Source organism: Oncorhynchus nerka, linkage group LG11 (genome assembly GCF_034236695.1).
Source record: "Oncorhynchus nerka isolate Pitt River linkage group LG11, Oner_Uvic_2.0, whole genome shotgun sequence".
Lineage (NCBI taxonomy): Eukaryota > Metazoa > Chordata > Actinopteri > Salmoniformes > Salmonidae > Oncorhynchus > Oncorhynchus nerka.
The window spans coordinates 16,364,879-16,392,163 of record NC_088406.1 but is presented as its reverse complement, the minus strand read 5'-3'; the positions used below and the strand labels follow the sequence as shown (position 1 = coordinate 16,392,163).

General features: G+C 46.5%; 1 pseudogene; it reads right to left on the bottom strand.

Annotated features, from left to right (window-relative positions):
- Positions 1–928: 928 nt before the first annotated feature.
- On the bottom strand, positions 929–27,033 carry LOC115125799 (high-affinity choline transporter 1-like; annotated as a pseudogene).
- Between the last annotated feature and the right edge of the window lie 252 nt (positions 27,034–27,285).

The following is a 27,285-nucleotide window of genomic DNA, read 5'->3' as shown; positions in this document are numbered from 1 at the left end:
CACTAACTGTAAGTCGCTCTGCATAAGAGCATCTGGTAATAAACAAAAATGTTAAAAAGTAAATGTTTTACAAACAGATCTCATATTACTGTATTTAATGACTTTAAAAATGTAATATTGATGTATCAATTGTATAATTTATACAGTTCTTTATAAAAAATAATGTAATTATTTATTACTTTTAACTGTGTAAAACCGAGTAGTACTACTTCTTTCTCTGAGAGTGAGGAGGATATATAGCATTTTGCTATAACAACATGGGTATTTGTCTCTCTAAAATGAAACTGTCAAGCGATAGATTTAGATACATGTCTGTCACTAAACAACCCCATGGCATGATTAGACAGTGAAGAAACACATGAACACCCCTGCCCATCCTTAGGGGGGAGAAGTTGCTGCTTGACTCCCAGCGTACCCCTCCCTCCCTCTGTTCCTAGCAGCTGGTGCTGGAGATGGCCAGGAGATTTTCGGTGACAGCAGGTTTCCCATCGTCACCTTCCTTTCCCCTCTCCTCCTCCCCCAGTGCGGCCAGCAGGTTTCCCATCGTCACCCTCCTTTCCCCTCTCCTCCTCCCCCAGTGCGGCCAGCAGGTTTCCCATCGTCACCCTCCTTTCCCCTCTCCTCCTCCCCCAGTGCGGCCAGCAGGTTTCCCATCGTCACCCTCCTTTCCCCTCTCCTCCTCCCCCAGTGCGGCCAGCAGGTTTCCCATCGTCACCCTCCTTTCCCCTCTCCTCCTCCCCCAGTGCGGCCAGCAGGTTTCCCATCGTCACCCTCCTTTCCCCTCTCCTCCTCCCCCAGTGCGGCCAGCAGGTTTCCCATCGTCACCCTCCTTTCCCCTCTCCTCCCCCCCCAGTGCGGCCAGCAGGTCCCAAGAGCGGGGCAACAGGGCAACAGGTGGCCAGGCTGGAGGCTAGGCAGCAGGCTGAAGGCCAAGGTGGCCAGGCTGGAGGCTAGGCAGCAGGCGGTGTCTGAAGGCCAAGGTGGCCAGGCTGGAGGCTAGGCAGCAGGCGGTGTCTGAAGGCCAAGGTGGCCAGGCTGGAGGCTAGGCAGCAGGCGGTGTCTGAAGGCCAAGGTGGCCAGGCTGGAGGCTAGGCAGCAGGCGGTGTCTGAAGGCCAAGGTGGCCAGGCTGGAGGCTAGGGGGATACACACAAGAGACAACAACATCACCAGAGTCCTGAAGGGGAAGTACTGGCGGATGACTCCTCCCTCCTCCCTCCAACCAGGGGGGGGAGTCACATGCAGGGCATTCGGAAAGTATTCAGACCCATTTACTTTTTCCACATTTTGTTATGTTACAGATTTATTCTAAAATGTATTCCATTCTATTGTTTCCTCATCAATCTCCTCCACACAATACCCCATAATGACAAAGCAAAAACAGGCTTCTAGAAGTTTTTGCAAAATAAAAAATAACATCCCTTATTTACATACATTTTCAGACCCTTTGCTTTGAGACTCTAAATGTAGCTCAGGTGCATCCTGTTTCCATTGATCATCCTTGAGATGTTCTACAACTTGATTGGAGTCCACCTGTGGTAAATTCATTTAATTTGACATGATTTGGAAGAGCACTCACCTGTCTATATAACATCCCACAGTTGACAGTGCATGTCAAAGCAAAAACCAAGTCACGAGGTTGAAGGAAATTGTCGTTAGAGGATTGTGTCAGGATTGTGTCAAAGGCACAGATCCAGGGAAGGGTACCAAAACATTTCTGCAGCATTGAAGCTGCCCAAGAACACAGTGGCCTCATAATTCTTAAACGGAAGACGTTTGTAACTAGCTTGGAACTAACAAGACTGTGGAAATGGAAATGGGAGAACCTTCCAGAAGGACAACCATCTCTGCAGCACTCCACCAATCAGGCCTTTATGGTAGAGTCACCAGACGGAAGCCAATCCTCAGTAAAAAGCACACGACAGCCCACTTGGAGTTTGCAAAAAGGCACCTAAAGGGCTTTCAGACCATAAGAAGCAAGATTATCTGCTCTGATGAAACCAAGATTGAACTCTTTGGCCTGAATGCCATGCGTCACGTCTGGAAAAAACCTGGCACCATCCCTACGGTGAAGCATGGTGGTGGCAGTATTGTGCTGTGGGTATGTTTTTCAGTGGCAAAAACCGGGAGACTAGTCAGGATCAAGGGAAAGATGAAGGGAGCTAAGTACAGAGAGATCCTTGATGAAAACCTGTTCCAGAGCACTCAGGAACTCAGACTGGGGCAAAGGTTCAACTTCCAACAGGACAACGACCCTAAGCACACAGCCAAGACAAAGCAGGAGTGGCTTCGGGACAAGACTCTGAATGTGCTTGAGTGGTCCAGCCAGAGTCCAGACTTGAAACGGACCAAAAAGAGAGGCCTGAAAATAGCTGTGCAGTAATGCTCCAAATCCAACCTGACAGAACTTGAGAGGATCTGCAGAGAAGAATGGAAGAAACTCCCCAAATACAGGTGTGTCCCCCAAATACAAGCTTGTAGCGTCATACCCAAGAAGACTCGAGGCTGTAATCGCTGCCAAAGTTGCTTCAAATACGTACTGAGAAAAGGGTCTGATTACTTATGTAAATGTGATATTTCTGTTTTTGCTTTATCATTATGGGGTATTGTGCGTAGATTGATGAGGGGAAAAAACGATTTAATCCATTTTAGAATAAGGCTGTAACGTAACAAAATGTGGAAAAAGTCAAGGGGTCTGAATACTTTCTGAATGCACTGTAACGTGTATACTTTTCTTGAATGACATAACAGCAATTTTCACAAGCAAATTATTCATACTTTCAGTTAATAGAACCCCCCCACACACACACACACACACACACACACCTGTGCTTGAGAGTGCGCTTGTAGATGTTGTGAGTGAACATGGATGCGGAGGAGAGGAGGACAGAGTCCATGGAGGACATGATAGCTGCAGCCACGGCCCCGATGCCCACCACAGACACCCAGGGAGGGGTGAGGTAGTGCAGGGCCAGAGGCAGCACCTTGCCTGCCTCCCCACGGTCAAATGGAGAGGGCAGGCCGTACCCTGTCTGGTTCCAGTCTGTAGGTGTAGAGAAGGGAGAGAGATGAAGGGGTAAAGAGAGGGTTCAGTCTGCAAATGGGATGGCAGGGAGGAGTGACTGACTGGTTGGATAGCTGACTGGGTAACTGACGGACTGACTGGCTGACCGACTGACTGACTTAAGGACTGACTGTTTGACTGACTTACTGATATATCAACTGACCGACCGACTGACTGACCAACTTGCTGGTTGACTGAATTACGGACTGACTGGTTGACTGGCTGGTTGACTGGCTGACTGACTGTCTGTCTGTCTGGGCACCTGTGGAGGCTGCCACTGCTCCTATGATGACCGAGGGTACTCCCATGATGATGACTATTCCGGCTGCAGCGAAGCAGGTGACCTGAGCCTGAGTGGACGATGCTGCAGAGAGGATACGCTGACACAGAGCCTGGTAGGACAGGCCTCCCAATGCCTGCAACACACAGAGATGCACAAACAACACACAAACAAGCATCCACATACATACACACTCCACAAATAGAGGTCATTAGTCTTAAAGCAGCCATGTGATGCATCGTACTGTAGAAATATATAATGTACTGTAGAGATACGATGTAGTGTAGAGATACAATGTAGTGAGATATGATGTAGTATAGATATATGATGTAGTGTAGAGATACAATGTAGTGAGATATGATGTAGTATAGATATATGATGTAGTGTAGAGATACAATGTAGTGAGATATGATGTAGTGTAGATATATGATGTAGTGAGATATGATTTAGTAGAGATATGATGTAGTGTAGATATGACGTATATTAGATATATGATGTAGTGTCGATATGATGTACTGTAGAGATACGATGTAGTGTAGAGATACGATGTAGTGTAGATACAATGTACTATAGATATATGATGTACTGTAGAGATACAATGTACTGTAGAGATATGATGTAGTGTAGATATATGATGTAGTGAGATATGATTTAGTAGAGATATGATGTAGTGTAGATATGACGTATATTAGATATATGATGTACTGTAGATATGATGTACTGTAGAGATACGATGTAGTGTAGAGATACAATGTACTGTAGAGATACGATGTACTGTAGAGATACGATGTACTGTAGAGATACGATGTACTGTAGAGATATGATGTAGTGTAGAGATACGATGTAGTGTAGATATACGATGTAGTGTAGAGATACGATGTAGTGTAGAGATACGATGTAGTGTAGAGATACGATGTAGTGTAGAGATACGATGTAGTGTAGATATACGATGTAGTGTAGAGATACGATGTACTGTAGAGATACGATGTAGTGTAGATATACGATGTAGTGTAGATATACGATGTAGTGTAGATATACGATGTAGTGTAGATATACGATGTAGTGTAGAGATACGATGTAGTGTAGAGATACGATGTAGTGTAGATATATGATGTAGTGTAGAGATACGATGTACTGTAGAGATATGATGTACTGTAGATATATGATGTACTGTAGAGATACTGTATATGATGGTGACTTCTCGAAGACTTTGTTGTCTACAACAGGAGGCTGGTGAGGGGAGGGTGGCTCCTAATAATGGCTGGAACGGAGTGAATGGAATGGTACCAAACACATAGAAACCATGTGTTTGATTTATTTGATCCCATTCCACCTATTCTAATCCAGCCATTACCACGAGCCAACAACCCTGCGTCGTCTATAGTTGACATGTTAAAGACATTCCAGGACTTTGGTTGTAAATTCTTTACCTCATGTTGGGACTCAAATTTAAAATGTATGGTTCATAACATACATAATATATCATGAAACAATTGATTTTGCTCCTGTGCACATTTGAGGCCATCTTTCAGGACCCTCTTTTACTCATGAGCACCCCTAGTGGAGGTTCCAGACAAAATGGTGGTGTGAAAGATTTGAACTAAACCATTTCAGAAATGCAGTTTAATCCTCACAACCAATTTCTACCAAAACAAACCCTACACTTAACCTAACTACTTACCCTAACTACTTAATCCTAACTACTTACCCTAACTACCTACCCTAACTACTTAACCCTAAACTCTACCTAAAGTCCTCATCTACTGGTTTTTCCCTCCACACTGAATCAACAAGCAATCTGATGCACACACACACAAACACAAACAATACAAAAATCTAACCAATAAAAGCAGCTCATCTATCCATTTCCCAGCATGTTCCAACTTCAGTTCGCCCATCAAGGGCGCCTGCTGTGATTGGTTGAAAAGGGCTGCGAGTGTGACCTCCGAGGATGCTGGGTTGAGAACCAGAAAGGGAACACAGCCACTGAAAACAAAACCACACTATTCATATTGCACTTTACACTGGGCTTTACGTTATACTGCAGAATCAACCTAATATAACCCAGAACTGATGTAATTCATACATCAAATCTACTGAGAAGTGGAAAAACCTCTCTGTTTCTCTCACCAGAGCAATAAACATGAAGAAGAGTTGGATGACGTCTGTGTAGGCCACAGAGTAGAGCCCTCCCATCAGTGTGTAGGTGATGGCTACTGCTGCAGACAGAGCAATGGAATAGTACGAGGACAAGCCCAGGATCACACTCATCGTCCCTCCTGCAACACACGCACGCACACACACACATATTTCAAATACATTGTTTGGATGCAGAGTTAATTAATAGCCAACCATTAGTTTTGAGTGTTAGGGTCAGAGGTCAGGGGTTACTGACCCAGGGCAGTGAGGATGCAGGCCACCCACAGCACGTCACTAATCAGTGCGGGAAGCAGCAACGCGATGGTGATCGAGTTTCCATAGCGATGCTGAAATGGGTCCATCATCGTCACGTAGCGCTGTGATCTCATTGGCTTAGCAAAAAATAGCCCTGCTGTTGGACACAGAAACAGAAAACTGATAAAAGATACAGTAATGAAATCCCACATCTTTCTGTGTATACGTGATGCCAAATAACACTTCCCTAAGGAGATAATCAAGTCAGCATCATCAAGTATGTAAGCCTAAGTAATAAGACGGATGTGTACATCGCTAACTGACATTTTCAACATGTCCCTGATTGAGTCTACAATATCAACATGTTTCAAGCAGACGACCATAGTCCCTGTGCCCAAGAACACGAAGGAAACCTGCCTAAATGACTACAGACCCGTAGCACTCACGTCCGTAGCCATGAAGTGCTTTGAAAGTCTGGTCATGGCTCACATCAACACCATTATCCCAGAAACCCTAGACCCACTCCAATTTGCATACCCCCAAACAGATCCACAGTTGAGGCAATCTCTATTGCACTCCACACTGCCCTTTCCTACCTGGACAAAAGGAACACCTATGTGATAATGCTATTCATTGACTACAGCTCAGCATTCAACACCATAGTACCCTCAAAGCTCATCACTAAGCTAAGGATCCTGGGACTAAACACCTCCCTCTGCAACTGGATCCTGGACTTCCTGACGGGCCGCCCCCAGGTGGTGAGGGTAGTTAGAAACACATCTGCCACGCTGATCCTCAACACTGGAGCCCCCCAGGGGTGCGTGCTCAGTCCCCTCCTGTACTCTCTGTTCACCAACAACTGCATGGCCAGGCACAACTCCAACACTATCATTAAGTTTGCAGACGACACAACAGTGGTAGGCCTGATCACCGACAACAACGAGACAGTCTATAGGGAGGAGGTCAGAGACCTGGCTGGGTGGTGCCAGAATAACAACCTCTCCCTCAACGTAACCAAGACTAAGGAGATGAATGTGGACTACAGGAAAAGGAGGACCGAGCACACCCCCATTCTCATCAACGGGGCTTTAGTGGAGCAGGTTGAGAGCTTCAAGTTCCTTGGTGTCCACATTGGTGTCCACATTTGTTGTCCACCAACAAATTAGAATGGTCTAAACAGTTGTGAAGAGGGCACGACAAAGCCTATTCCCCCTCAGGAAACTAAAAAGATTTGACATGGGTCCTTAGATCCTCAAAAGGTTCTACAGCTGCAACTTCGAGAGCATCCTGACTGGTTGCATCACTGCCTGGTATGGCAATTGCTTGGCCTCTGACCACAAGGCACTACAGAGGGTAGTGTGTACGGCCCAGTACATCACTGGGGCTAAGCTGCCTGCCATCCAGGACCTCTACACCAGGCGGTGTCAGAGGAAGGCCCTAAAAATTGTCAAAGACCCCTGCCACCCCAGTCATAGACTGTTCTCTCTACTTCTCTCTAAGACTCCTGAACAGCTAATCAAATGGCTACCCCGACTATTTGCATTGTGTGCAAACCCTCTTTTACGCTGCTGCTAATCTCTGTTTATCATATATGCATAGTCACTTTAACTCTACATTCATTTACATACTACCTCAATTGGCCGACCAACCAGTGCTCCCGCACATTGGCTAACCGGGCTATCTGCATTGTGACCCGCCACCCACCACCCACCAACCCCTCTTTTACGCTCCTGCTACTCTCTGTTCACCATATATGCCTCAATCAGCCTGACTAACCGGTGTCTGTATGTAGCCTCACTACTGTATATAGCCTCTCTACTGTATATAGCCTCTCTACTGTTTATAGCCTCACTACTGTATATAGCCTCTACTGTATATAGCCTCGCTACTGTATATAGCCTCTACTGTATATAGCCTCTACTGTATATAGCCTCGCTACTGTATATAGCCTCTCTACTGTATATAGCCTCGCTACTTTATATAGCCTCTCTACTGTATATAGCCTCTCTACTGTATATAGCCTCTCTACTGTATATAGCCTCGCTACTTTATATAGCCTCTCTACTGTATATAGCCTCTCTACTGTATATAGCCTCTACTGTGTATAGCCTCGCTACTGTATATAGCCTCTCTACTGTATATAGCCTCGCTACTGTATATAGCCTCTCTACTGTATATAGCCTCTACTGTATATAGCCTCTCTACTTATATAGCCTCTACTGTATATAGCCTCTCTACTGTATATAGCCTCTCTACTGTATATAGCCTCTACTGTGTATAGCCTCGCTACTGTGTATAGTCTCGCTACTGTGTATAGCCTCGCTACTGTATATAGCCTCTACTGTTATAGCCTCGCTACTGTATATAGCCCCTCTACTGTATATAGCCTCTCTACTGTATATAGCCTCTCTACTGTATATAGCCTCGCGACTGTATATAGCCTCGCGACTGTATATAGCCTCTACTGTATATAGACTGTATATAGCCTCTACTGACTGTATATAGCCCTACTGTATATAGCCTCGCGACTGTATATATATAGCCTCGCGACTGTATATAGCCTCTCTACTGTATATAGTCTCTCTACTGTATATAGCCTCTCTACTGTATATAGCCTCGCGACTGTATATAGCCTCGCGACTGTATATAGCCTCTCTACTGTATATAGCCTCGCGACTGTATATAGCCTCGCGACTGTATATAGCCTCGCGACTGTATATAGCCTCTCTACTGTATATAGCCTCGCGACTGTATATAGCCTCTCTACTGTATATAGCCTCGCGACTGTATATAGCCTCGCGACTGTATATAGCCTCGCGACTGTATATAGCCTCGCGACTGTATATAGCCTCGCGACTGTATATAGCCTCTCTACTATATATAGCCTCTCTACTGTATATAGCCTCTACTGTATATAGCCTCTACTGTATATAGCCTCGCGACTGTATATAGCCTCGCGACTGTATATAGCCTCGCGACTGTATATAGCCTCTCTACTGTATATAGCCTCTCTACTGTATATAGCATTTACATTACATTTAAGTCATTTAGCAGACGCTCTTATCCAGAGCGACTTACAAATTGGTGCATTCACCTTATGACATCCAGTGGAGCAGTAGTGCATCTAAATCTTTTAAGGGGGGGTGAGGGATTACTTTATCCTATCCTAGGTATTCCTTAAAGAGGTGGGGTTTCAGGTGTCTCCGGAAGGTGGTGATTGACTCCGCTGTCCTGGCGTCGTGAGGGGAGTTTGTTCCACCATTGGGGGGCCAGAGCAGCGAACAGTTTTGACTGGGCTGAGCGGGAACTGTACTTCCTCAGTGGTAGGGAGGCGAGCAGGCCAGAGGTGGATGAACACAGTGCCCTTGTTTGGGTGTAGGGCCTGATCAGAGCCTGGAGGTACTGAGGTGCCGTTCCCTCACAGCTCCGTAGGCAAGCACCATGGTCTTGTAGCGGATGCGAGCTTCAACTGGAAGCCAGTGGAGAGAGCGGAGGAGCGGGGTGACGTGAGAGAACTTGGGTAGGTTGAACACCAGACGGGCTGCGGCGTTCTGGATGAGTTGTAGGGGTTTAATGGCACAGGCAGGGAGCCCAGCCAACAGCGAGTTGCAGTAATCCAGACGGGAGATGACAAGTGCCTGGATTAGGACCTGCGCCGCTTCCTGTGTGAGGCAGGGTCGTACTCTGCGGATGTTGTAGAGCATGAACCTACAGGAACGGGCCACCGCCTTGATGTTAGTTGAGAACGACAGGGTGTTGTCCAGGATCACGCCAAGGTTCTTAGCGCTCTGGGAGGAGGACACAATGGAGTTGTCAACCGTGATGGCGAGATCATGGAACGGGCAGTCCTTCCCCGGGAGGAAGAGCAGCTCCGTCTTGCCGAGGTTCAGCTTGAGGTGGTGATCCGTCATCCACACTGATATGTCTGCCAGACATGCAGAGATGCGATTCGCCACCTGGTCATCAGAAGGGGGAAAGGGGAAGATTAATTGTGTGTCGTCTGCATAGCAATGATAGGAGAGACCATGTGAGGTTATGACAGAGCCAAGTGACTTGGTGTATAGCGAGAATAGGAGAGGGCCTAGAACAGAGCCCTGGGGGACACCAGTGGTGAGAGCACGTGGTGTGGAGACGGATTCTCGCCACGCCACCTGGTAGGAGCGACCTGTCAGGTAGGACGCAATCCAAGCGTGGGCCGCGCCGGGAGATGCCCAACTCGGAGAGGGTGGAGAGGAGGATCTGATGGTTCACAGTATCGAAGGCAGCCGATAGGTCTAGAAGGATGAGAGCAGAGGAGAGAGAGTTAGCTTTAGCAGTGCGGAGCGCTCCGTGATACAGAGAAGAGCAGTCTCAGTTGAATGACTAGTCTTGAAACCTGACTGATATGGATCAAGAAGGTCATTCTGAGAGAGATAGCGGGAGAGCTGGCCAAGGACGGCACGTTCAAGAGTTTTGGAGAGAAAAGAAAGAAGGGATACTGGTCTGTAGTTGTTGACATCGGAGGGATCGAGTGTAGGTTTTTTCAGAAGGGGTGCAACTCTCGCTCTCTTTGAAGACGGAAGGGACGTAGCCAGCGGTCAGGGATGAGTTGATGAGCGAGGTGAGGTAAGGGAGAAGGTCTCCGGAAATGGTCTGGAGAAGAGAGGAGGGGATAGGGTCAAGCGGGCAGGTTGTTGGGCGGCCGGCCGTCATAAGACGCGAGATTTCATCTGGAGAGAGAGGGGAGAAAGAGGTCAGAGCACAGGGTAGGGCAGTGAGCAGAACCAGCGGTGTCGTTTGACTTAGCAAACGAGGATCGGATGTCGTCGACCTTCTTTTCAAAATGGTTGACGAAGTCATCTGCAGAGAGGGAGGAGGGGGGGGGGGGATTCAGGAGGGAGGAGAAGGTGGCAAAGAGCTTCCTAGGGTTAGAGGCAGATGCTTGGAATTTAGAGTGATAGAAAGTGGCTTTAGCAGCAGAGAGAGAAGAGGAAAATGTAGAGAGGAGGGAGTGAAAGGATGCCAGGTCCGCAGGGAGGCGAAGTTTTCCTCCATTTCCGCTCGGCTGCCCGAGCCCTGTTCTGTGAGCTCGCAATGAGTCGCCGAGCCACGGAGCGGGAGGAGGACCGAAAAGGCCTGGAGGATAGGGACATAGAGAGTCAAAGGATGCAGAAAGGGAGGAGAGGAGGGTTGAGGAGGCAGAATCAGGAGATAGGTTGGAGAAGGTTTGAGCAGAGGGAAGAGATGATAGGATGGAAGAGGAGAGAAGGGGAGAGAGAGCGAAGGTTGGGACGGCGCGATACCATCCGAGTAGGGGCAGTGTGGGAAGTGTTGGATGAGAGCGAGAGGAAAAGGATACAAGGTAGTGGTCGGAGACTTGGAGGGGAGTTGCAATGAGGTTAGTGGAAGAACAGCATCTAGTAAAGATGAGGTTGAGCGTATTTCCTGCCTTGTGAGTAGGGGGAAGGTGAGAGGGTGAGGTCAAAAGAGGAGAGGAGTGGAAAGAAGGAGGCAGAGAGGAATGAGTCAAAGGTAGACGTGGGGAGGTTAAAGTCGCCCAGAACTGTGAGAGGTGAGCCGTCCCTCAGGAAAGGAGCTTATCAAGGCATCAAGCTCATTGATGAACTCTCCGAGGGAACCTGGAGGGCGATAAATGATAAGGATGTTAAGCTTGAAAGGGCTGGTAACTGTGACAGCATGGAATTCAAAGGAGGCGATAGACAGATGGGTAAGGGGAGAAAGAGAGAATGACCACTTGGGAGAGATGAGGATCCCGGTGCCACCACCCCGCTGACCAGAAGCTCTCAGGGTGTGCGAGAACATGTGGGCAGACGAAGAGAGAGCAGTAGGAGTAGCAGTGTTGTCTGTGGTGATCCATGTTTCCGTCAGTGCCAAGAAGTCGAGGGACTGGAGGGAGGCATAGGCTGAGATGAACTCTGCCTTGTTGGCCGCAGATCGGCAGTTCCAGAGGCTACCGGAGACCTGGAACTCCACGTGGGTCGTGCGCGCTGGGACCACCAGATTAGGGTGGCCGCGGCCACGCGGTGTGGAGCGTTTGTATGGTCTGTGCAGAGAGGAGAGAACAGGGATAGACAGACACATAGTTGACAGGCTACACAAGAGGCTACGCTAATGCAAAGGAGATTGAATGACAAGTGGACTACACGCCACCGAGTGTTCAGAAAGTTAAGCTTACGTAGCAAGAATCTTATTGACTAAAATTATTAAAATTATACAGTACTGCTGAAGTAGGCTAGCTGGCAGAGGCTGCGTTGTTGACTATGTAGGCTAGCTGGCAGTGGCTGCGTTGTTGACACTACACTAATCAAGTCGTTCCGTTGAGTGTAATAGTTTCTACTGTGCTGCTATTCGGGGCCAGCTGGCTAGCTAGCAGTGTTGATTACGTTACGTTGCATTAAAACAACGACAATAGCTGGCTAGCTAACCTAGGAAATCGCTCTAGACTACACAATTATCTTTGATACAAAGACGGCTATGTAGCTAGCTATGTAGCTAGCTACGATCAAACAAATCAAGCCGTTGTACTGTAATGAAATGAAATGAAAAATGTGATACTACCTGTGGAGCGAAGAAATGCGACCGGTTGTTGAGTGCGGAAGTTCTGTTCGGTAGACGTTGGCTAGCTGTTGGCTAGCTAGCAGTGTCTCCTACGTTAAGGACGACAAATAGCTGGCTAGCTAACCTCGGTAAATTAAGATAATCACTCTAAAACTACACACTCTAAACTACACAATTATCTTGGATACGAAGACAGCAGAGACAACTATGTAGCTAGCTAACACTACACTAATCAAGTCGTTCAGTTGAGTGTAATAGTTGTGCTGCTAATCGGTAGACGGTGGACGTTAGCTAGCTGGCTAGCTGCAGGGCAGATAGCAGTGTAGACTGCGTTAGGACGACGAAATACGATAATTACGCAATTATCTATGATACAAAGACGGCTATGTAGCTAGCTAAGAAGAAATTGCTAAGATTAGACAAATCAAACCGTTGTACTATAATGAAATGTAATGAAATGTAATACTACCTGCGGACCGAGTGCGGATGCGACCGCTCGCTCCAACCCGGAAGTGTATGTATAGCCTCTACTGTATATAGCCTCTACTGTATATAGCCTCTCTACTGTATATAGCCTCTCTACTGTATATAGCCTCGCTACTGTATAACTCCTCTCCTGTATATAGCCTCTCTACTGTATATAGTCTCGCTACTGTATATAGCCTCGCTACTATTATAGCCTCGCTACTGTATATAGCCTCTCTACTGTATATAGCCTCGCTACTTTATATAGCCTCTCTACTGTATATAGCCTCTCTACTGTATATAGCCTCTCTACTGTATATAGCCTCTACTGTGTATAGCCTCGCTACTGTGTATAGTCTCGCTACTGTGTATAGCCTCGCTACTGTATATAGCCTCTACTGTTATAGCCTCGCTACTGTATATAGCCCCTCTACTGTATATAGCCTCTCTACTGTATATAGCCTCTCTACTGTATATAGCCTCGCGACTGTATATAGCCTCGCGACTGTATATAGCCTCGCGACTGTATATAGCCTCGCGACTGTATATAGCCTCGCGACTGTATATAGCCTCTGTATATAGCCTCTACGACTGTATATAGCCTCTACTGTATATAGTCTCTACTGTATATAGCCTCTCTACTGTATATAGCCTCGCGACTGTATATAGCCTCCTACTATATATAGCCTCTCTACTGTATATAGCCTCCTCGCGACTGTATATAGCCTCTCTACTGTATATAGCCTCGCGACTGTATATAGCCTCGCGACTGTATATAGCCTCGCGACTGTATATAGCCTCTCTACTGTATATAGCCTCGCGACTGTATATAGCCTCTCTACTGTATATAGCCTACTGTATATAGCTGTATATAGACTGTATATAGCCTCTACGCGACTGTATATAGCCTCGCGACTGTATATAGCCTCGCGACTGTAGCCTCGCGATATAGTCTCGCGACTGTATATAGCCTCTCTACTATATATAGCCTCTCTACTGTATATAGCCTCTACTGTATATAGCCTCTACTGTATATAGCCTCTAGCCTCGCGACTGTATATAGCCTCGCGACTGTATATAGCCTCGCGACTGTATATAGCCTCTCTACTGTATATAGCCTCTCTACTGTATATAGCTATTTACATTACATTTAAGTCATTTAGCAGACGCTCTTATCCAGAGCGACTTACAAATTGGTGCATTCACCTTATGACATCCAGTGGAGCAGTAGTGCATCTAAATCTTTTAAGGGGGGGGGGTGAGAGGGATTACTTTATCCTATCCTAGGTATTCCTTAAAGAGGTGGGGTTTCAGGTGTCTCCGGAAGGTGGTGATTGACTCCGCTGTCCTGGCGTCGTGAGGGAGTTTGTTCCACCATTGGGGGCCAGAGCAGCGAACAGTTTTGACTGGGCTGAGCGGGAACTGTACTTCCTCAGTGGTAGGGAGGCGAGCAGGCCAGAGGTGGATGAACACAGTGCCCTTGTTTGGGTGTAGGGCCTGATCAGAGCCTGGAGGTACTGAGGTGCCGTTCCCCTCACAGCTCCGTAGGCAAGCACCATGGTCTTGTAGCGGATGCGAGCTTCAACTGGAAGCCAGTGGAGAGAGCGGAGGAGCGGGGTGACGTGAGAGAACTTGGGAAGGTTGAACACCAGACGGGCTGCGGCGTTCTGGATGAGTTGTAGGGGTTTAATGGCACAGGCAGGGAGCCCAGCCAACAGCGAGTTGCAGTAATCCAGACGGGAGATGACAAGTGCCTGGATTAGGACCTGCGCCGCTTCCTGTGTGAGGCAGGGTCGTACTCTGCGGATGTTGTAGAGCATGAACCTACAGGAACGGGCCACCGCCTTGATGTTAGTTGAGAACGACAGGGTGTTGTCCAGGATCACGCCAAGGTTCTTAGCGCTCTGGGAGGAGGACACAATGGAGTTGTCAACCGTGATGGCGAGATCATGGAACGGGCAGTCCTTCCCGGGAGGAAGAGCAGCTCCGTCTTGCCGAGGTTCAGCTTGAGGTGGTGATCCGTCATCCACACTGATATGTCTGCCAGACATGCAGAGATGCGATTCGCCACCTGGTCATCAGAAGGGGGAAAGGAGAAGATTAATTGTGTGTCGTCTGCATAGCAATGATAGGAGAGACCATGTGAGGTTATGACAGAGCCAAGTGACTTGGTGTATAGCGAGAATAGGAGAGGGCCTAGAACAGAGCCCTGGGGGACACCAGTGGTGAGAGCACGTGGTGTGGAGACGGATTCTCGCCACGCCACCTGGTAGGAGCGACCTGTCAGGTAGGACGCAATCCAGCGTGGGCCGCGCCGAGATGCCCAACTCGGAGAGGGTGGAGAGGAGGATCTGATGGTTCACAGTATCGAAGGCAGCCGATAGGTCTAGAAGGATGAGAGCAGAGGAGAGAGAGTTAGCTTTAGCAGTGCGGAGCGCCTCCGTGATACAGAGAAGAGCAGTCTCAGTTGAATGACTAGTCTTGAAACCTGACTGATATGGATCAAGAAGGTCATTCTGAGAGAGATAGCGGGAGAGCTGGCCAAGGACGGCACGTTCAAGAGTTTTGGAGAGAAAAGAAAGAAGGGATACTGGTCTGTAGTTGTTGACATCGGAGGGATCGAGTGTAGGTTTTTTCAGAAGGGTGCAACTCTCGCTCTCTTGAAGACGGAAGGGACGTAGCCAGCGGTCAGGGATGAGTTGATGAGCGAGGTGAGGTAAGGGAGAAGGTCTCCGGAAATGGTCTGGAGAAGAGAGGAGGGGATAGGGTCAAGCGGGCAGGTTGTTGGGCGGCCGGCCGTCATAAGACGCGAGATTTCATCTGGAGAGAGAGGGGAGAAAGAGGTCAGAGCACAGGGTAGGGCAGTGTGAGCAGAACCAGCGGTGTCGTTTGACTTAGCAAACGAGGATCGGATGTCGTCGACCTTCTTTTCAAAATGGTTGACGAAGTCATCTGCAGAGAGGGAGGAGGGGGGGGGGATTCAGGAGGGAGGAGAAGGTGGCAAAGAGCTTCCTAGGGTTAGAGGCAGATGCTTGGAATTTAGAGTGATAGAAAGTGGCTTTAGCAGCAGAGAGAGAAGAGGAAAATGTAGAGAGGAGGGAGTGAAAGGATGCCAGGTCCGCAGGGAGGCGAGTTTTCCTCCATTTCCGCTCGGCTGCCCGGAGCCCTGTTCTGTGAGCTCGCAATGAGTCGTCGAGCCACGGAGCGGGAGGGGAGGACCGAAAAGGCCTGGAGGATAGGGGACATAGAGAGTCAAAGGATGCAGAAAGGGAGGAGAGGAGGGTTGAGGAGGCAGAATCAGGAGATAGGTTGGAGAAGGTTTGAGCAGAGGGAAGAGATGATAGGATGGAAGAGGAGAGAGTAGGGGGAGAGAGAGCGAAGGTTGGGACGGCGCGATACCATCCAGTAGGGGCAGTGTGGGAAGTGTTGGATGAGAGCGAGAGGGAAAAGGATACAAGGTAGTGGTCGGAGACTTGGAGGGAGTTGCAATGAGGTTAGTGGAAGAACAGCATCTAGTAAAGATGAGGTTGAGCGTATTTCCTGCCTTGTGAGTAGGGGGAAGGTGAGAGGGTGAGGTCAAAAGAGGAGAGGAGTGGAAAGAAGGAGGCAGAGAGGAATGAGTCAAAGGTAGACGTGGGGAGGTTAAAGTCGCCCAGAACTGTGAGAGGTGAGCCGTCCTCAGGAAAGGAGCTTATCAAGGCATCAAGCTCATTGATGAACTCTCCGAGGGAACCTGGAGGGCGATAAATGATAAGGATGTTAAGCTTGAAAGGGCTGGTAACTGTGACAGCATGGAATTCAAAGGAGGCGATAGACAGATGGGTAAGGGGAGAAAGAGAGAATGACCACTTGGGAGAGATGAGGATCCCGGTGCCACCACCCCGCTGACCAGAAGCTCTCAGGGTGTGCGAGAACATGTGGGCAGACGAAGAGAGAGCAGTAGGAGTAGCAGTGTTGTCTGTGGTGATCCATGTTTCCGTCAGTGCCAAGAAGTCGAGGGACTGGAGGGAGGCATAGGCTGAGATGAACTCTGCCTTGTTGGCCGCAGATCGGCAGTTCCAGAGGCTACCGGAGACCTGGAACTCCACGTGGGTCGTGCGCGCTGGGACCACCAGATTAGGGTGGCCGCGGCCACGCGGTGTGGAGCGTTTGTATGGTCTGTGCAGAGAGGAGAGAACAGGGATAGACAGACACATAGTTGACAGGCTACACAAGAGGCTACGCTAATGCAAAGGAGATTGGAATGACAAGTGGACTACACGTCTCGAGTGTTCAGAAAGTTAAGCTTACGTAGCAAGAATCTTATTGACTAAAATTATTAAAATTATACAGTACTGCTGAAGTAGGCTAGCTGGCAGAGGCTGCGTTGTTGACTATGTAGGCTAGCTGGCAGTGGCTGCGTTGTTGACACTACACTAATCAAGTCGTTCCGTTGAGTGTAATAGTTTCTACTGTGCTGCTATTCGGGGCTAGCTGGCTAGCTAGCAGTGTTGATTACGTTACGTTGCATTAAAACAACGACAATAGCTGGCTAGCTAACCTAGGAAATCGCTCTAGACTACACAATTATCTTTGATACAAAGACGGCTATGTAGCTAGCTATGTAGCTAGCTACGATCAAACAAATCAAGCCGTTGTACTGTAATGAAATGAAATGAAAAATGTGATACTACCTGTGGAGCGGCGAAATGCGACCGGGTTGTTGAGTGCGGAAGTTCTGTTCGGTAGACGTTGGCTAGCTGTTGGCTAGCTAGCAGTGTCTCCTACGTTAAGGACGACAAATAGCTGGCTAGCTAACCTCGGTAAATTAAGATAATCACTCTAAAACTACACACTCTAAACTACACAATTATCTTGGATACGAAGACAGCAGAGACAACTATGTAGCTAGCTAACACTACACTAATCAAGTCGTTCAGTTGAGTGTAATAGTTGTGCTGCTAATCGGTAGACGGTGGACGTTAGCTAGCTGGCTAGCTGCAGGGCAGATAGCAGTGTAGACTGCGTTAGGACGACGAAATACGATAATTACGCAATTATCTATGATACAAAGACGGCTATGTAGCTAGCTAAGAAGAAATTGCTAAGATTAGACAAATCAAACCGTTGTACTATAATGAAATGTAATGAAATGTAATACTACCTGCGGACCGAGTGCGGATGCGACCGCTCGCTCCAACCCGGAAGTGTATGTATAGCCTCTACTGTATATAGCCTCTACTGTATATAGCCTCTCTACTGTATATAGCCTCTCTACTGTATATAGCCTCGCTACTGTATAACTCCTCTCCTGTATATAGCCTCTCTACTGTATATAGTCTCGCTACTGTATATAGCCTCGCTACTATTATAGCCTCGCTACTGTATATAGCCTCGCTACTGTATATAGCCTCTCTACTGTATATAGCCTCTCTACTGTATATAGCCTCGCTACTGTATATAGCCTCTCTACTGTATAACGCCTCACCTGTATATAGCCTCTCTACTGTATATAGTCTCGCTACTGTTATTTATTTACTGTCTTTTTACTGTTGTTTTTATTTCTTACTTACCTATTGTTCACATAATACCTTTTTACACTGGTTAGAGCCTGTAAGTAAGCATTTCACTGTAAAGTCTACACCTGTTGTATTCGGTGCACGTGACAAATACATTTGATTTGATTAATGAGCTTCTTTCCTCCTGCCAGCTAGTGCTGCTGAGGCTAATACCTGTGTTTGTGGGTGGTATGTTGCTAATGCTAGCTGCCTGGGTTAGTCTATAGTATGTAGCTAACGCTAACGCTAATACAAGCTACAGTAGTTTCAAGTTTTAATGTCACATGCGCGAACGAGTACAGTGAAATGCCTTTCTTGCAAGCTCCAAACCCAACAATGAACTAGTCAATATTAATGTAGCAGCAAAAAAATTATATAAGGTAGAACAAAAACACAAAATAAGAAGAACAGGAGAACGTAAGAAGCTATATACAGGGTCCAGTACTACAGTCAGGTCCATAAGTATTTGGACAGTGACACTATTTGCATAATTTTGTCTCTGTACGACGCCACAATGGAATTGAAAGGAAACAAGTGTAGACGTTCATCTTTAATTTAAGAGTTTTGTCAAAATTATTGTATGAACCGTGTAGGAATAACAACCATTTCTAGACATAGCCCCCGAATTTTAGGGGCTCAAAAGTAATTGGACAAACTAACATAATCAAATTAAATTGTGAGTTTTAAGACTTGGTTGCAAATCCTTTACGATCAATGACTGCCTGAAGTCTGGAACCCATAGACATCCCCAGATGCTGTGTTTTTCCCCTCGTGATGCTCTGCCTGGCCTTTACTGCAGCGGTCTTCAGTTCCTGCTTGTTCATTGGGCGTTTTGCCTTCAGCAAGTGAAATGGAAGCTCAATTGGATTCAGGTCAGGTGATTGACTTGGCCATTGCAGAACATTCCACTTCTTTACCTCAAAAAAGTATTGGGGTTGCTTTCGCAGTGTACTTCGGGTCATTGTCCATCTGCACTGTGAAGCACTGTCCAATAAATGTTTAAGCATTTGGCTGAATCTGAGCAGATAATATGGCCCTAAACACATAATTCATCCTGCTGCTTTTGTCAGCAGTCATCAATAAATACAAGGAACCAGTTCCATTGACAGCCATACATGCCCACCCCATAACACCACCTCCACCATGCTTCACAGATGAGGTGGTATGCTTCATGAGCAGTATCTGCCCTTCTCCATACTCTTCTCTTCCCATCATTCTGGTACAAGTTGATCTTTGTCTCATCTGACCACAGGATGTTGTTCCAGAACTGTACAGGCTTTTTAGATGTTTTTGGCCAACTCTAATCTGGTCTTCCTGTTTTTGAGGTTTACCAATGGTTTACATCTAGTGATAAACCCTCTGTATTTACTCTGGTGAAGTCTTCTCTTGATTGTTGACTTTGACACAGATATGCCTCCCTCCTGGAGGGTGTTCTTCATCTGGTCAACTGTTGCGAAGAGGTTTTTCTTCACCAGGGAAAGAATGATTCTGTCAACCACCACAGTTGTTTTGCGTGATCTTACAGGCCTTTTGGTGTTCCTGATTTGGCCACACCTCATGTTTTTTGTTGTCTCTCTGATGGGTTTGTTTTGATTTGTCAGCCTAATGATGGCTTGATTCACTGGCAGTGACAGCTCTTTGGACTTCATATTGAGGGTTAACAGCAACAGATTCCAAATGCAAATGCCACACTTGAAATCAATGCTAGCTAGACCTTTTCTCTGCTTACTTGTAAATGAACTAATGAGGGAATAACACACACCTGGCCATGGAACAGCCAATTGTCCAATTACTTTTGGTCCCTTAAAAAGGGAGGGACCACATTTAAAAAGGGTTGTAAATTCCTACACGTTTACCCCATTTGAATGTAAATACCCTCAAATTAAAGCTGAAAGTCTGAACTTTCAGATCATAAACATTCTTTCATTTCAACTCCAATATGCTGTGGTAGAAATTATAACTTGATCAATGTCAAAATATCTAACTGTATATATACACAATGTGCAGGGATACTGGAGCACCGGTGTCCCTGTGTATCTGTGTCCCTGTGTATCTGTGTCCCTGTGTATCTGTGTCCCTGTGTATCTGTGTCCCTGTGTATATGTGTACCTGTGTATCTGTGTCCCTGTGTATCTGTGTACCTGTGTATCTGTGTCCCTGTGTATCTGTGTACCTGTGTATCTGTGTCCCTGTGTATCTGTGTACCTGTGTATCTGTGTCCCTGTGTATCTGTGTCCCTGTGTATCTGTGTCCCTGTGTATCTGTGTCCCTGTGTATCTGTGTACCTGTGTATCTGTGTACCTGTGTATCTGTGTATCTGTGTCCCTGTGTATCTGTGTCCCTGTGTATCTGTGTATCTGTGTCCCTGTGTATCTGTGTCCCTGTGTATCTGTGTCCCTGTGTATCTGTGTATCTGTGTCCCTGTGTATCTGTGTCCCTGTGTATCTGTGTATCTGTGTCCCTGTGTATCTGTGTATCTGTGTCCCTGTGTATCTGTGTATCTGTGTCCCTGTGTATCTGTGTCCCTGTGTATCTGTGTCCCTGTGTACCTGTGTATCTGTGTACCTGTGTATCTGTGTATCTGTGTATCTGTGTACCTGTGTATCGGTGTACCTGTGTCCCTGTGTACCTGTGTCCCTGTGTATCTGTGTCCCTGTGTATCTGTGTCCCTGTGTATCTGTGTATCTGTGTATCTGTGTATCTGTGTCCCTGTGTATCTGTGTCCCTGTGTATCTGTGTCCCTGTGTACCTGTGTCCCTGTGTATCTGTGTATCTGTGTCCCTGTGTATCTGTGTCCCTGTGTATCTGTGTACCTGCGTATCTGTTGTTGGGGAATGATCAGAATTGGTTGGTAACATAGGTAAGATGTTTTATATTCATCATATGTTTGTAAGTTACTTCTCATCAGAATGTTATTTTTGTATAATACTGTGGCGGAGTTGCAGTATCTGTTCTATGTCAAGACTAAGTTGTTTGGGCCGGAGAGAGGGGAGAGGTCAAACGTGTATCTCTTGGCTCCACAATGTCTGTGTGCCAGTCAGTGTGTCTCTGTGATCTTGTCAAGAATAGGATGGATTTGATATATGCCTGTTGATATGGAGGATTTGTTTATGGTTCTGAGTTTGAGAAGAGAAGAGAGCAAAGCTGAACGATAAATTATGCCTATGCTGTCGGGCTGTGTGTGTCTTTTGCTATTAAAGGATCTCAGCTGCAATGTGTGAGGGACTCTCAGAGAATTCATTGATAGACACTGAATTGATCTGAGAGTCACAGGGTTGTGATAGAGCTCATATAATGAAAGATGGACTTTGATAACTAATCCTGACTTGTGTGTGGTTTGCTCTCATGATTTGGTAAATAGAGGAAATTTCCACGACACTGTGTACCTGGGTACCTGTGTATCTGGGTACCTGTGTATCTGGGTACCTGTGTACCTGTGTTAGGGATGGATCTAAATGTACAGAATGGGGACCTGGGGGAAAATAGGGGAGGGGCTTTTTCAATTTCAGTCAACGGGAGGGTTTAGTATTTTTTTTTTTTAAATCTAGTCATTTGTAATTGATGGAATTCCAATATTTCTCAGTGTTTTAGAATGAGTTGCTTATTAGGCTATATATCGATGTGTGCCCGATGCCACCCCTCATCCCTGATTCTCTGCTGGGTGCGCAATATCAAGTGGCCTATAGGCTATTTAGTGTGGTTTGAGTCACATGATCCATAGGCTATAGGCTATTTAGTGTGGTCTGAGTCACATGATCCATAGGCTATAGGCTATTTAGTGTGGTCTGAGTCACATGATCCATAGGCTATAGGCTATTTAGTGTGGTCTGAGTCACATGATCCATAGGCTATAGGCTATTTAGTGTGGTCTGAGTCACATGATCCATAGGCTATAGGCTTTTTAGTGTGGTCTGAGTCACATGATCCATAGGCTATAGGCTTTTTAGTGTGGTCTCAATCACATGATCCATAGGCTATAGGCTTTTTAGTGTGGTCTCAATCACATGATCCATAGGCTATAGGCTATTTAGTGTGGTCTCAATCACATGATCCATAGGCTATAGGCTATTTAGTGTGGTCTGAGTCACATGATCCATAGGCTATAGGCTATTTAGTGTGGTCTGAGTCACATGATCCATACTGTTGTGTGTGCTGCCTAACCAATGGCTGTGCTGTGTAGCCCTACAGTGGCAGTTCAGGAGGAGAGACAAGTCATTCTAACCGCTAACAGTTCTTGATTAGGCCTAGTCCCAAAAAATCTATATCTTGTGTACGGGCGAGCCTATAGCCTATGTTCTGTTCAGTTTGAGAAGGAGAGCGTGACGATGAGGAGGAGGACCGGAGGTGAACTTTAATAGCTTGCTACTACTATAAATGATTTTAATAAAAACAGTATATCTACTGCCCATTATGAATTTATCAGAGTTATTGACCGAACAATAAACCCGATTCGGGTAATTTATATTCTGGTGCTGAATCTTGAAGTAGCAGTCTTGGCACAATCAATCGGAAATGGACTGAAAGTAGATCAATTCAAGTAGGCATAATTCATTTAATTGTAATTAGACATTACTAACAACAAGAGGGCGCTGTGTTGGAGCCTATTTCTATCTATTTAAGAAATAATAGGAAGAGCTACCTGTTTGACAGACAGAATTAGGCTATAGGCTGCTATATCCATAGATTTGTTAGCTAATTCCTCCACCCACCCTGCACTCCTTAAATAGTCTGCCTACGTGTCAGTGAAGAGCTGTTACGCTAAAACCAGGACTCGAATTGAGGGGTATGAGAGGGTATACCATAGGCCTACCTTTTACCATTAACTGTCTATTAACTACCCATTAACTACCCATTAACTACCCATTAACTGTCCATTAACTACCCATTAACTACATGTTAACCACCCATTAACTACCCATTAACTACCTGTTAACTGCCCATTAACTGCACATTAGCTGTCCATTAACTGTATATTAACTGTTCATTAGCTGTCCATTTGTAAAGTCATGCCCCCCTCCGTCCTTGACTTGTCCTAAATAAGTCTATACAACACACTGTCGGTGTTACAACACACTGTCGGTGTTAGAATCTTCATTTCACAAACAGTTATAACCAGTTTAAGGAGAGCATGTCAGGGCCTGCTCCACTTTTGAATCGTCTTCCTTCCTCCTTCTCCTGACAGTAGGGCCTGCTCCACTCCTTCTCCTGACAGTAGGGCCTGCTGCCCCTTCCTTCTCCTGACAGTAGGGCCTGCTCCACTCCTTCTCCTGGCAGTAGGGCCTGCTCCACTCCTCCTCTCCTGGCAGTACTCCTTCTCCTGGGCCTGCTTCAGTACTCCTTCCCTGACTAGGGCCTGGCAGTAGGGCCTGCTTCATTAGGGCCTGCTCCACCTTCTCCTAGGGCCTGCACTCCTTCTCCTGTAGGGCCTGCTCCACTCCTTCCTCCTTAGGGCCTGCTCCACTCCTTCCTGGCCTGACAGGGCCTGCTCCACTCCTTCTCCCTAGGGCCTGCTCCACTCCTTCCCCCAGGGCCTGCTCCACTCCTTCTCCTGACAGTAGGGCCTGCTCCACTCCTTCCCCTGACAGTAGGGCCTGCTCCACTCCTTCCCCTGACAGTAGGGCCTGCTCCACTCCTTCCCCTGACAGGGCCTGCTTCAGGGCCTGCTCCAGGGCCTCCTTCCCCCTGACAGTAGGGCCTGCTGACCCGCTCCACTCCTTCCCCTGACAGTGGAATGTGCTCCACTCCTTCCCCCAGTGAGCAGTGGAATGTTGATAATCACTCCCATAATTACCTCGTAACTGAACCTAAACTACACCGAAACTAATTTCACACATCTAACAACAGATGAAATAAATGAAGTAAATATGATGGGGGAGAATGGGTGAGTTAGAACATGTTACATTTACATAAGAATTCAGACCCTTTACGCAGTACTTATTGAAGCACCTTTGGCAGCGATTTTAGCCTCAAGACTTCTTGAGCTTGGCACACCTGTATTTGGAGAGTTTCTCCCAATCTTCTCAAGCTCTGTCAGGTTGGATGGGGAGTGTCACTGCACAGCTATTTTCAGGTCTCTCCAGAGATGTCAAATCAAATTGTATTTGTCACATGGGCCTTCCTCTGACACCGTGTGGTATAGAGGTCCTGGATGGCAGGAAGCTTGGCTCCAGTGATGTACTGGGCCTTACGCATTACCCTCTGTAGTGCCTTGCGGTCGGAGGCCGAGCAGTTATCATACCAGGCGCTGATGCACCTGGCCAGGATGCTCTCGATGGTGCAGCTGTAGAAATTGCCAGTCTCTCAACCCGCCCCACTACAGCCCCATTGATGTGTTTAGCCCTCCTTTTCCTGTAGCCCACGATGCATTCCTTCCCACTTTGATGACAAAGAAACAGACAAATTCGCCATGGTATCCGACGTATACATAGTATGACTGCTGTCATATCCACACTTATATTCATTATAATGTCATTATTGCTTTCATTCATTATTTATCAAGCACACTTGGCGCTTATAATGATGTTTCGGCTGCTGATGATTCTATCATTTGACTGCGCGTCTTGCTGATCGTGCATCTTGGTGGTTGGTGTATTTGTTTTATTTTGGCGTTATAAAAAGAAGCTGTTACCGTGTTCCAACACATACATTTTTTGTTTCATAGTTGTAACAAAGGCACTCTACAAATAGAAATTGATTGAACACTTGAAATTGTGTTTTTTTGTGAGTTTTGTTTTTACATATAGCCTACAGTAACATAAACCAATGAAAATGCTATTGTGTTATGTGAAATAAAATAAGAATTGTATTCTAATATTACCTTAGACCTTAATAAATACACACAAATTATTATTTTAGCGATAGCATATATGAAATGTATTAATTACACTTTTAGAATGTTGCAGTCAGAATGACTGTTCATTAGCTTGAAGGGGGGTCCCTTGAGGCCCAGTGGTTTTTGTGTTTTAAAGAAAATGGCAAAGATCACATTCATAGTTTAACATTTTTAAGAAAAGAAAATGGATCTGATTTGGTTCGTGATGCTTTATGCGAGAAACAAGCTGTAAAGTACCCGGAAAAGACGTGACGCCGATACATATGTGGATATCATTGTTTAATTTCTTTGACATTCAAAGGCTGTGCTACAACCTTCTACAACCGAGGAGACAAAACATGTACTTTGCTTGGGAAGTAATCTAATTCTGTCACTATCAATTGATTAAGCTATTCACTTTCTGTACAATATAATATCTTTAAACCCAGACAGCTTTTAGGGAAACACTCATTATAGCAGTCTCCTGTGGTTCACTCCCTTAGTGTGTTTAGTGGATGGTGTGTTGCTAATGCTAACAACCTGTGTTAGTGGATGGTATGTTGCTAATGCTAACAACCTGTGTTAGTGGATGGTATGTTGCTAATGTTAACAACCTATGTTTAGTGGATGGTTTGTTGCTAATGCTAATGCTATCATGTTGTTAATACTAATGCTTGCAACCTGTATGGGTAGACGGCGTGTCGCTAATACTAACTACCTGTGTTAGTGGATGGTGTGTAGCTCATGCTAATGCTAGCAGTGCAGCTGACTGCAGATAAGCTCTCTTCGTGCTTCTTACCCAATAGGAAGGTGATAAGATAAGCCAGCGGCCCCAAAGCCCAGATGAGACCTTGAGAGGGGGAGTAGACAGCCTCTGCAGTGCCCATGATGTAGCCCCCTCCAACCCACGTCGCTATGACAACAGATACACAGTCTTGAGCACAAACATGCACACACATCTCAATGAACAACACATTACTGGAAAACGTATATCAGTCACAGCATTACTGTTTACTCTAAGGTATAACACGCTGTTACAGCTTCCCCGACATCTCCAGGCTGAAGTACTGTTTCTGTCTCACACACACACACACACACACACACACACACACACACACACACACACAGAGAGAGAGAGGACTCACCTGTCATAGTGAAAACCCCCACCAAAACGTTGATATTGCGTCCTCCTATCATGTTGACCTCACTCTTGCTGCCCACACATTTCTCCTCCTCCTTCTTGGACTTCCTGGAGGCCCAGATCCCTATGGCCAGGATCAGGACATAGAAGACCACCACTGCCACCAGGCCACCAACATCCAGAGCCATCCTGAGTCTATCACACACACACATCAAGATATAAGACTTCCACCAGCATCCAGAGCAATGTCGACAACATGCATGTAGCCAACTCACACACGAGAGGAGAGAGCACAGGAGAGGAGAGTTTGTGTTCTGTCTCTAACTCTCTGGGTTGCTGTGTGGTAGTCTGTCTCCTTCTCTCTGTGTGTGTGTGCGTGCGTGCGTGTATTTGGCTCCTGCGCTCAACATACAGCAGGTGGATATGACATGCCTACTACAGTTATAGTCAGGTGTGGCAGAAAGTGGTATTATTCTAAGTCCAGTGACACCCCCTGTGTACCAGTACTGCTTCCGTCCCTCTCCTTGCCCCAATCTAGGCTTTACACAAACTCTCAAAACAACTACTTCAAGGTCTCAGAGCGAGTGACATCACCAATTGAAACCCTACTAGTCTAGCGCGCACCGCTAACTAGCTAGGCATTTCACACAGGTTACACTCACCCCCCTTTGACCTCCTCCTTGTCCACAGCAAATCCAGCAGCCTGGCAGAGCCCCACTGAGTGATCCGGGTACGGCAACAATGTAACAGTATTGCTTCCGTCCCTCTCCTTGCCCCAACCTATGCTCTTAACAGGGACCCTCTGGGCATCGTTACCTATTGCTCCTGTCATGACTTGCATGAATTATAGAAACCAGATTTTCCTCTTCTCTTCTTCCAATTCATTTTATGACCGGTTGTAAAAACTGAAATATTGAGAGTGGAATGTGTGACTGTGGAACACACGGAGAGACTTGGCCAAACCTTCGCATAAAACGGTTTAATAATGAAACAATATTCCAACCAGTTGGTCCATGGGCACTTAAAGAACAATCCTG